We start from the raw sequence: 10,097 nt of genomic DNA on the forward strand, positions 1-10,097 counted from the left end.
TCTCTGTCTATATCTCTCTTTCTCTCCATCTTTCTGTCTCTGTCTCCCCCTTTCTCTCAGTCTCTATATCTCTGTCTCTTTCCATGTCTGGATCTCTCTTTCTCTCTATCTCCTTCTGCCTCTGTATGTGTCTCTTTCTGTCTCTGTCTCTCTTCCTCTCTGTATATCTCGATATCTCTCTGTCTCTACATATCTCTTTCTCTCTGTCTCCTTCTGCCTCTTCTGTCTCTGTCTCTCTCTAGTTCTGTATCTCTTTTGCTGTTTCTCTTTCTGTCTCTGTCTCTCTTCCTCTCTGTATATCTCGATATCTCTCTGTCTCTACATATCTCTTTCTCTCTGTCTCTTTCTGCCTCTGTATGTGTCTCTTTCCGTCTCTGTCTCTCTTCCTCTCTGTATATCTCCTTACCTCACTGTCTCTATATCTCTCTTTCTCTCCATCTTTCTGTCTCTGTCTCCCCCTTTCTCTCAGTCTCTATATCTCTGTCTCTTTTCATCTCTGCATCTCTCTTTCTCTCTGTCTCCTTCTGCCTCTTCTGTCTCTGTCTCTCTCTAGTTCTATGTCTCTTTTGCTGTTTCTCTTTCTGTCTCTGTCTCTCTTCCTCTCTGTATATCTTGATATCTCTCTGTCTCTACATATCTCTTTCTCTCTGTCTCTTTCTGCCTCTGTATGTGTCTCTTTCTGTCTCTGTCTCTCTTCCTCTCTGTATATCTTGTTATCTCTCTGTCTCTTTTTGTCCATCTTTCTGTCTCTGTCTCCCCCTTTCTCTCAGTCTCTATATGTCTGTCTCTTTCCATCTCTGCATCTCTCTTTCTCTCTGTCTCCTTCTGCCTCTTCTGTCTCTGTCTCTCTCTAGTTCTATGTCTCTTTTGCTGTTTCTCTTTCTGTCTTTGTCTCTCTTCCTCTCTGTATATCTCGATATCTCTCTGTCTCTACATATCTCTTTCTCTCTGTCTCTTTCACCCCCCCCCCCCCCGGGCCTTTCTCTGGCCGTTGTTCTGGAAGTGCCGCATAGTTCTGGGGTGGCGTCAGGTCAGGCTGGATCCAGGGCCCCAAAATGCCGCATTCCTGGCATTCATTCCCCTGATAAGGGCCAGATCAATCCCGGTGGGCAGCGTGGAGGAAAGGGCTTCTTCTCAGAAATATCTCAGGAATCTCTGGAATCTCTGTCTCTCTCTGTCTCTCTTCTCTCTGAATTTTATAAGCTTATTCTCTTTTATTCATTGTTTTGATTCATTTATTAGAAAGAGACGCACACAGAGGCAGAGAGACAGAGAGAGACGCCTAAAGAGACAGAAAGAGAGAGATATAGAGACAGAAAAAAACAGAGAAAAAGATGTAGAGACCGTGAAAGAGAGATGCAGAGGCAGAAAAAAGGACAGAGATATAGAGACACAAAGAGACAGAAAGAGATATAGAGACCGAGAGAAAGGGAGAGAGATGGAAAGAGAGAAAGAGAGTAATACAGAGACACAGAAAGAGACAGAGAGAGATACAGAGACAGAGAGACAAAGAGATGGAGAGAAACCGAAAGATACAGAGACATAGACACAGGGAGAGATACAGAGACAGAAAGGCACAGAGACAGAGAGAAAGATACAGAGACGGAGATAAAGACAGAGACATAAAGACAGAGAGATATAGAGACAGAAAGAGACAAAGAGATATAGAGACTGAGAGTAAGGGAGAGACAGAGATAGAAAGATAGAGAAAAAGAGATATAGAGACAGAGAGAAAAAGAGAGCTACAGAGATATAAACAAAGACAGAGATAGAGACACAGAAAGAGACAGAGAGAAAGAGAGATCCAGAGACAGAGGAAAAGAGATAGAAAGAGAAATACTCAGAGACAGAGAGAAAAAGAAATACAGAGGCAGAGATAAAGACAGAGAGATACAGACACATAAAGAGACAGAGATATACAGAGATAGAAAAAGTCGGAGAAAAAGAGATATAGAGACAGAGATAGACAGAGAGAAAGAGAGATACAGAGACAGAAAGAGACAGAGAAAAAGAGATATAGTGACAGAGAGACAGAGACAGAAAGATAGAGAGAAAGAGATATAGAGACAGAGATAAAGAGATAGACGAAAGGAAGATACAGAGACAGAAAGAGACAGAAAAAGATATAGAGACAGTAAAAGAGAGATACAGAGGCAGAGAGATACAACAGAGAGAGAAAGAGATACAGAGACAGAAAGAGACAGAGAAAAAGAGAGATAGAGGCAGAGAGAGTTATAGAGACTGAGAGAAAGATACAGAGACAGAAAGATAGAGAGAAAGAGAGAGACAGATAGAGTTATAGAGACTGAGAGAGACACAGAGAGAGAAAGAGACAGAGAAAAAGAGCTATAGAGACAGAGAGAAAGTTATAGAGACAGAGAAGGAGAGATACAGAGACAGAAAGATAGAGAGAAAGAGAGAGATAAACAGAGAGAGATACAGAGACAGAGAAAAGAGACAGAAAGAGACAAAGAAAAAGAGATAGAGACAGAGAGAAAGAGAGATACAGAGACAGAAAGATAGAGAGAAAGAGATATAGAGACAGAGAGATAGACAGGGAAAAAGAGAGATCCAGAGACAGAGAAAGAGATATAGAGACAGAGTGAGATACAGAGAGAGAGACAGAGAAAAAGATAGACAGTGAAAGAGATAAAGAGATAGGCAGAAAGAGATAAGAGAGAGAAGGGAGCGAGACCTTGCCCAGGGCCGGGCCGGGCCTGCGGTGCCAGCTCAGCCGTTAAGGGCGCGGCCACCCCCCCTTGGGTGCTGGCCAGAGTGCTCCCGGCTGTGGTAGAAAGTTCTGTGAGGACGGGTGTGTGTGTGTGTGTGTGTGTGTGTGTGTGTGTGTGTGTGTGTGTGTGAAATTTCGCACACACGGAGGTGCTGAGTGCTGAGTATTTCTTTCTTGGGGGGTCCTGAGACCATTGGGGTGGGTGGGGGACAGGAGGGGGACAGACAGGCTGAGAAAGACAGAGACAGAGAAAGACAGAGACACAAGAAGGCAGAGAGACAGAAGCAGAAAGACAGAGAAAGACAGAGAGACAGAGAGAGAAAGACAGAGACAGAGATAGAGAGACAGAGACAAAGACAGACAGAGAAAGACAGAGAGACAGAAGCAGAAAGACAAAGAGACAGAGACAGAGGAAGACAGATAGACACAGAGACAGAGATAGAGAAACAGAGACAGAGAAAGACAGAGACAGAGAGATAGACAAAGACAGACAAAGATAAAGACTTACAAAGACAGAGAGACAGAGACAGAAAGACAGAGACAAAGACATACAGAGAGATAGAAAGACAGAGACAAAGACAGAGACAGAGAAAAACAGAGAGACACAGAGTAACAGCAAAGAGAGAGACAGAGACAGAGAAAGACATACAAAGACAGAGACAGAGACAGAAAGACAGAGAGGCAGAAAGACAGAGACAGAGAGACAAAGACAGACACAGAAAAAGACAGAGAGACAGAGGCAGGAAGACAAAGACAGACACAGAGAAAGACAGAGACAGGGAGATAGAGAGCAGAGACAAAGACAGAGACAGAGAAAAACAGAGAGACACAGAGAGTAACAGCAAAGAAAGAGACAGAGAGACAGAGACAAAGACAGAGACAGAGAAAGACATACAAAGACAGAGACACAAAGACAGTGACAGACAGAAAGACAGAGAGACAGAAAGACAGAGACAGAGAAAGACAGAGACAGAGAGACAAAGACAGACACAGAAAAGACAGAGACAGGGAGATAGAGAGCAGAGACAAAGACAGAGACAGAGAGACAGACAGAAACAGAGACAGAGAGATAGAGAGTAGAGACAAAGACAGAGACAGAGAGATAGAGAGACAGAGACAAAGAGAGGAAGAGACAGAGACAAAGACAGAGACAGAGAAAGACATACAGAGACAGAGACCCCCTCTCTGTCCTGGACTGCCCCGGAAGTTCTGGGCGTCCCAGGAGGTTTGTTGATGATTTTTGGGGTTCCCTAAATGGTTATTTTTAGGGTGCATCTGGGCTGATTTTTGGGGCGTTTCTTCCCCTCTGGTGGTGACTGCATATATGTGTGTGTCTGTGTGAGTTTTTGCGTGTCTGAATATCTCTGTTTGTGTCTGTGTGTCTCTGAATATCTGTGATTGTGTGTCTCTATGTTTGTGGGTCTGTGTGTGTCTCTGTGCCTCTGCATATCTGTGTCTCTGAGTTTCTGTGTCTCTGAGTAGACATATTGTCTGTGTGTGTTTCTGTGTGTGTCCGAGGACGTGTGTGTCTGTTTGTGTGTCTGAGAACTTTTTTGTGTCTCTGTGTCTGTGTGATTTTCTGAGTCTTTTCGTGTGTCTGTGTGAGTTTTTGTGTGTGTCCGAGGATGTGTGTGTCTGTTTGTGTGTCTGAATACTTCTTTTGTGTCTCTGTGTCTGTGTGATTTTCTGAGTCTTTTAGTGTGTCTGTGTTTGTGTCTTTGTGTCTCTAAGTATCTTTGTGTATCTGTTTGTGTGTCTGTCTGTGTCTGCCTTTGTGTCTCTATGTCTGTGAGTTTCTGTGTCTCCGAGTATACATATTGTCTGTGTGTGTTTCTGTGTGTGTCCGAGGATGCCTGTGTCTGTTTGTGTGTCTGAGAACTTTTTTGTGTCTCTGTGTCTGTGTGAGTTTCTGAGTCTTTTTCTGTGTCTGTGTTTGTGTCTGTGTTTGTGTCTGTGTGTCTCTCAGTATCTTTGTGTGTCTCTGTGTGTCTGTGTGTGTCTGTCTTTGCGTATCTATGTCTCTGAGTTTCTGTGTCTCTGAATATACATATTGTCTGTGTGTGTCCGAGGATGCGTGTGTCTGTTTGTGTGTCTGAGAACTTTTTTGTGTCTCTGTGTCTGTGTGAGTTTCTGAGTCTTTTTGTGTGTCTGTGTTTGTGTCTGTGTGTCTCTCAGTATCTTTGTGTGTCTCTGTGTGTCTGTGTGTGTCTGTCTTTGCGTATCTATGTCTCTGAGTTTCTGTGTCTCTGAATATACATATTGTCTGTGTGTGTTTTTGTGTGTGTCCGAGGATGTGTGTGTCTGTTTGTGTGTCTGAGAACTTTTCTGTGTCCCTGTGTCTGTGTGAGTTTCTGAGTCTTTTTATGTGTCTGTGTTTGTGTCTGTGTGTCTCTATCTTTGTGTGTCTCTGTTTGTGTGTCTGTGTGTGTCTGTCTTTGCGTATCTATGTCTGTGAGTTTCTGTGTCTCTGAGTAGACATATTGTCTGTGTGTGTTTCTGTGTGTGTCCGAGGACGTGTGTGTCTGTCTGTGTGTCTGAATACTTTTTTTGTGTCTCTGTGTCTGTGTGATTATCTGAAATTTTTTTGTGTGTCTGTATTTGTGTCTGTGTGTCTTAAGTATCTTTGTGTGTCTCTGTTTGTGTGTCTGTGTGTGTCTGCCTTTGCGTCTCTATGTCTGTGAGTTTCTGTGTCTCTGAGTTTACATATTGTCTGTGTGTGTTTCTGTGTGTCTGAGGATGTGTGTGTCTGTTTGTGTCAGTCCTTTTTTGTGTCTCTCTGTGTCTGTGTGAGTTCCTGAGTCTATTTGTGTGTCTGTGTGACTTTCTGTGTGTGGCTGAATCTCTCCTGACGTGGGGCAGGAAATCCGCAGAAATCAGTTCGCACCAGTTTTTTGTGTCTGTGTGTGTGTGTGTGTGTGCAAATATTGCTCATTTTTGCCACCCCCAAAATTGTGTTTGTGGGGGGGGGCCCTGGGTGTGACCCTTGTGGTTGTTTCGCCTCAAAAGAAACCCGTAGAATGGGTCACACCCGGCTCGCTTCTGCAGAGTCACCACCGAAGGGGAAGAAACACCCCAAAAATACACAGTCTCTCTGACTGTCTCTCTCTCCCCCCTACTCTCTGTCAATCTTTGTCTCTGTCTCTCCCTGTCTGTCTCTCTCTGATTTTTGTCTCTCTATTCTCTGTCTCTCTGTCTCTGATTCTTTCTCTGGGATGCCAGGTCGTTCTAACTTGTCTCTTTGCCTTCTGTCCTAGGCCAAGATGATTTCAACCTAGAAGATGCATTGAGTGCGTATTTTTCCGGGCTCTTCCCCCACCCCCAAATCACAACACAACACAACAAAACAAACAACAACAAAAACAAACAAACAACACCCCCCAAAACCACCTAACAAGACTCTTTACCCCTTGGAACCCAACCCTCAACGCTAGAGAGATAGCACAACGTCAGGACATTTGCCTTGCTCCAACGGACCTAGGATGAAACTGGGTTCGAATCCCAGCATCCCATAGGGTCCCCCCCCAACCTGAAGGAGCAATTTCTGAGCACACAGCCAGGAGGAACCCCAATATTCAACACCCCAACGCCTGCCCTGCCAGGAGCTCTCCCTGAGCACAGAACCAGGAGTCCACCCCACACACTTTACTTTATATGATCTAGAAGTCTATCAACAAGCCAAACTAGATGCCATTTTCCCCCCTTATACATGTTTTTTTTGGGGTGCAGTCTCACCCAACTGTTCTTTTCTCCGTAGACGTGGACCACATGCCCACGCCGAAGCCCCCCAAGAAACCCGACACTGCAGGTAAGACACGAATTTGGTTCATACATGTGGCGATGGATGGTTTTGAGAGAGAAGAGAGAGAGAGGGGACTCTATTTGGGGCTGATATTTATTTGGGGGGATCCAGTAAGCAGTAGCAAAGCAGTAGGGCACTTGCCTTACCCATTGCGGACCCAGGACAGACGCGGGTTCGATCCCCGGCATCCCATAGGGTCCCCCGAGTCAAGTCAGAGAGGAAGGGGTGAATATGGGGGTGATGAAAATTCATCATTCTCTTGTCTCTCTGTCTCTCTGTCTCTCATTCTTCTCTTCATGGGCGAGAGGAAGGGGTGAAATTTTGGGGTGCTGATAACACAGCTCTCTCTCTCTCTCTTTCTTCTCTCTGTGGGAGAGAAGAAGGTCATGGGTGGGCGGTGAAAAATTCACTTCCCAGGATGTCTGGTGTTGTGGGCGACCTCGCACCCAAGACTTTTTTGTCTTGTGACAAACAAACAATGAACCCCCTTTTCTCATTCTAGGGGATGACCTGAATCTCGAGGACGGCTTGGGCCATGGTGAGTGGACTAGATTTACAAATTTACTTCACTAGAAAATCCATTTTTTTTCTTGCTTGTGTTCCACACCCGGCGGTACTCAGGGGTTACTCCTGGCTCTGCACTCAGGAATAACTCCCTGGCGGGCTCTGGGGATCGTGCGGAACGCCGGGGATCCAACCCGGGTGCTGTCGCTCTACCTTCTCTAATGCAAAACACTCAAGGTGTTCCTCCTTATGGAGGAATTTCATGGTGGAACCAAAGTTGGGCGCCATATTGAATTTCATCCTCTAGCTTTTCCAGTCTTCGGTACATGCTTGTATTTTTTATTTTGGGGTTTTGGGGGCCCCCAAACTGGCAATACTCAGGGGGTTCCTCCTGGCTCTGTGCTCAGAAATCACTCCTGACTTGGGGGACCCTAGGGGATGCCGGGGAATTGAACCCTGGTCTGTCCTAGGCCAACGCCTTACTGCTCTGCGCCACCTCTCCGGCCCCCAAAATGAGTGAAAAACTTATCTTTTTTTATTGGGGGGCCACACCCAGAGCACTCAGGGGTTACTCTGACCTCTGCTTAGGAATCTCTCCTGGTGGGCTCTGGGGGACCCCCTGGGAAAGTGGGGTTCGAACTAGCCACGTCAAAAACCCTTCTGGTGTTATTTCTCTCTCTCTCTCAAACCCTGAGATACTCAACTCTCTCTCTGTCTCTCCCTGTCTCTGTCTCTCTGTCTCTGTCTCTCTCTGTCTCTCTGTTCCACACAGATGACCCCCCAGATCCCCCAAAGCCAAGACCGAACCCGAACCCGAACCCGAGACCGAACCCGAACCCCAAACAGCCGGACACAAACTATGGTAAGTCTGTGGAAGACTTCAGTTGTGTTTTTGTTGTTGTTGTTGTGTTGTTTTTTGTTGTTGTTTTGCTTGTGTTTATTTATTTATTTATTATGGTTTTGGGGTCCCACCTGGCGGCACTCAGGGGTTCCTCCTGGCTCTGCTATTTCTTTCTCTGGCTTAGTTCAAAGCATGTCCAGGGGCCCAAGGTCATTCTCTGCTTCTTTCCCAGGTGGTTTCTCCGACGATGAGCTCTTGGATGGGCATGGTGGTGGAGGTATGGTTTTTACTTCCCTAAGCTCTCTCCTGCCGCTTCCTTCCTTCCTTCTTTCCTTCCTTCCTTCCTTCCCTCCTTCCTCCCTCCTCCCTCCCTTCCTACCCTTTCTTCCCTCCTTCCCTTCCTTCCTTCCTTCCTCTCTTCGTTCTCCCTCCCTTTCTTTCTTCTTTCCTTTCTACTTCCTCCCTCCCTCCCTTCCTTTTTCCTTCCTTCTTCCATTCCTCCCTTTATTGCTTCCTTCCTTTCTCCCTTTCTTTCTTCCTTCTTTCTTTCTCCATCTTTCCTTCCTTTCTCCCTTCTTCATTCCTTCCTCCCTCCCTTCCTTCATTCCTTTTTACTTTCTTCCCTCCTTTTTCCTCTCCTTCCTTCTTCCTCCCTCCATTCTTTGCTCACTCCCTTCCTTCCTCCCTTCCTTCTCCCTCTCTCCCTTCTTCTTCTCCTCCTTCTCTTCTTCTTCTCCTTCCTCTTCTCCTCCTCCTTCTTCTTCTCCTTCTTTTCTTCTCCTCATCCTCCTCCTCTTCTTCTTCTTTTCTTCTCCTCCTGCTCCTTCTCCTTCTTTTCTTTTCCTCCTCCTCTTCTTCTCCTTTTCTTCTCCTCCTCTTCTTCTCCTTTTCTTCTCCTCCTCTTCTTCTCCTTCTTTTCTTCTTTTGTTCTCCTCCTCCTCCTCCTTCTTCTTCTTTTGTTCTTCTTCTTCTCCTCCTTCTCTGTTCTTCTCCTCCTCCTTTTCTTTCTTTCTTCTTCTTCTTCTTCTTCTTCTTCTTCTTCTTCTTCTTCTTCTTCTTCTTCTTCTTCTTCTTCTTCTTTTTCTCTTTCTTCTTCTTCTTCTTCTTCTTCTTCTTCTTCTTCTTCTTCCTCCTCCTCCTCCTCCTCCTCCCCCCCAATACCGCATATCAATCAATTGATTTTCTTCCTCTCTTTCTTTCAGGAGGTGGAGGAAATCCCGGAGGCCACCGGAAAGAAGGGAACGATGAGGCACAAGGTATGGATGGACCGCGGAGTTCCGGGGGGGTCGTACTGAACGAGATTCGAGATTCAGTTCCCAAAACTGTCCCTCGAGACAGGCCCAGAATAATCAAAGTCTTTACAATTGATTTGTTTATAAAAAATCCATTTGTAAATAATTTACAATCACTTTAGGATTAAAATTTAGGACTGAAATCATTTTTAATTTTCGCAACACTTATTTTTGTTTTTGTATTTTTTTAGGGGGGAGCCACACCCAATGGCGCTTAGGGGTTCCTCCTGGCTCTGCATTCAGAAATCACTCCTGACTTGGGGGACCCTATGGGATGCCAGGGATTCGAACCCTGCTCTGTCCTAAGCTAGCACACTTACCGCTGTGCGCCACTGCTCCGACCCCCTTTTTATTTTTTGGTTTTTGGGGTATACCCGGTGGTGCGTAGGGGTTACTCCTGGCTCTGCGCTCAGGAATTCCTCCTGGGATCGAACCCGGGTCATCCCTGTGGAAGGCCAACGCCCTCCCTTCGGTTTTATCACTCTTTTTCCCCCTCTCATCACTCTGTGTTGTCATGTACCTACTTATTTCTGTGTCCACCAAGCTGCCTAACCCCATGATCTGGGTTGTCCCATCATGGACTCGAGTCTCTCTCACACACGCATACTAACATGTTACACGCGTGTTTTTCCACAGGCGATTCCCCGGGTGTGATTTCTGGCATCGTGGCGGCCGTGGTAGCCGCCTTGGCCGGGGCCGTGTCCAGTTTCATCGCCTACCAGAAGAAGAAATGGTGTTTCAAGGAGAATGGTAAATTGAGGCCCTTCCCGAACCTTCTGTCTGTCTCTCTGTCTGTCTGTCTCTCAGCCTGTCTCTCTATCTCTGTCTGTTTTTCTGTTGGTCTCTGTTCCTGTCACTCTCACTGTCTTTCTCTGTCTCTCTAATCTCTTTTTTCTGTGTCTCTGTCTTTCTGTCTCTCTCCCTCTCCTC

General features: G+C 45.9%; 1 long non-coding RNA gene across 2 annotated transcripts in view; it reads left to right on the forward strand.

Moving 5' to 3' along the window:
- Positions 1-7,835: 7,835 nt before the first annotated feature.
- Positions 7,836-10,097, forward strand: part of LOC126000577 (uncharacterized) — an 8,597-nt gene continuing 6,335 nt past the window's right edge. For both annotated transcript variants that reach the window (XR_007492805.1, XR_007492804.1), the window contains exons 1-4: positions 7,836-7,896; positions 8,108-8,152; positions 9,078-9,131; positions 9,804-9,917. This is a non-coding gene — a long non-coding RNA (uncharacterized LOC126000577). The remainder of the gene's footprint in view (positions 7,897-8,107; positions 8,153-9,077; positions 9,132-9,803; positions 9,918-10,097) is intronic.

Source organism: Suncus etruscus, assembly GCF_024139225.1.
Source record: "Suncus etruscus isolate mSunEtr1 chromosome X unlocalized genomic scaffold, mSunEtr1.pri.cur SUPER_X_unloc_2, whole genome shotgun sequence".
NCBI lineage: Eukaryota > Metazoa > Chordata > Mammalia > Eulipotyphla > Soricidae > Suncus > Suncus etruscus.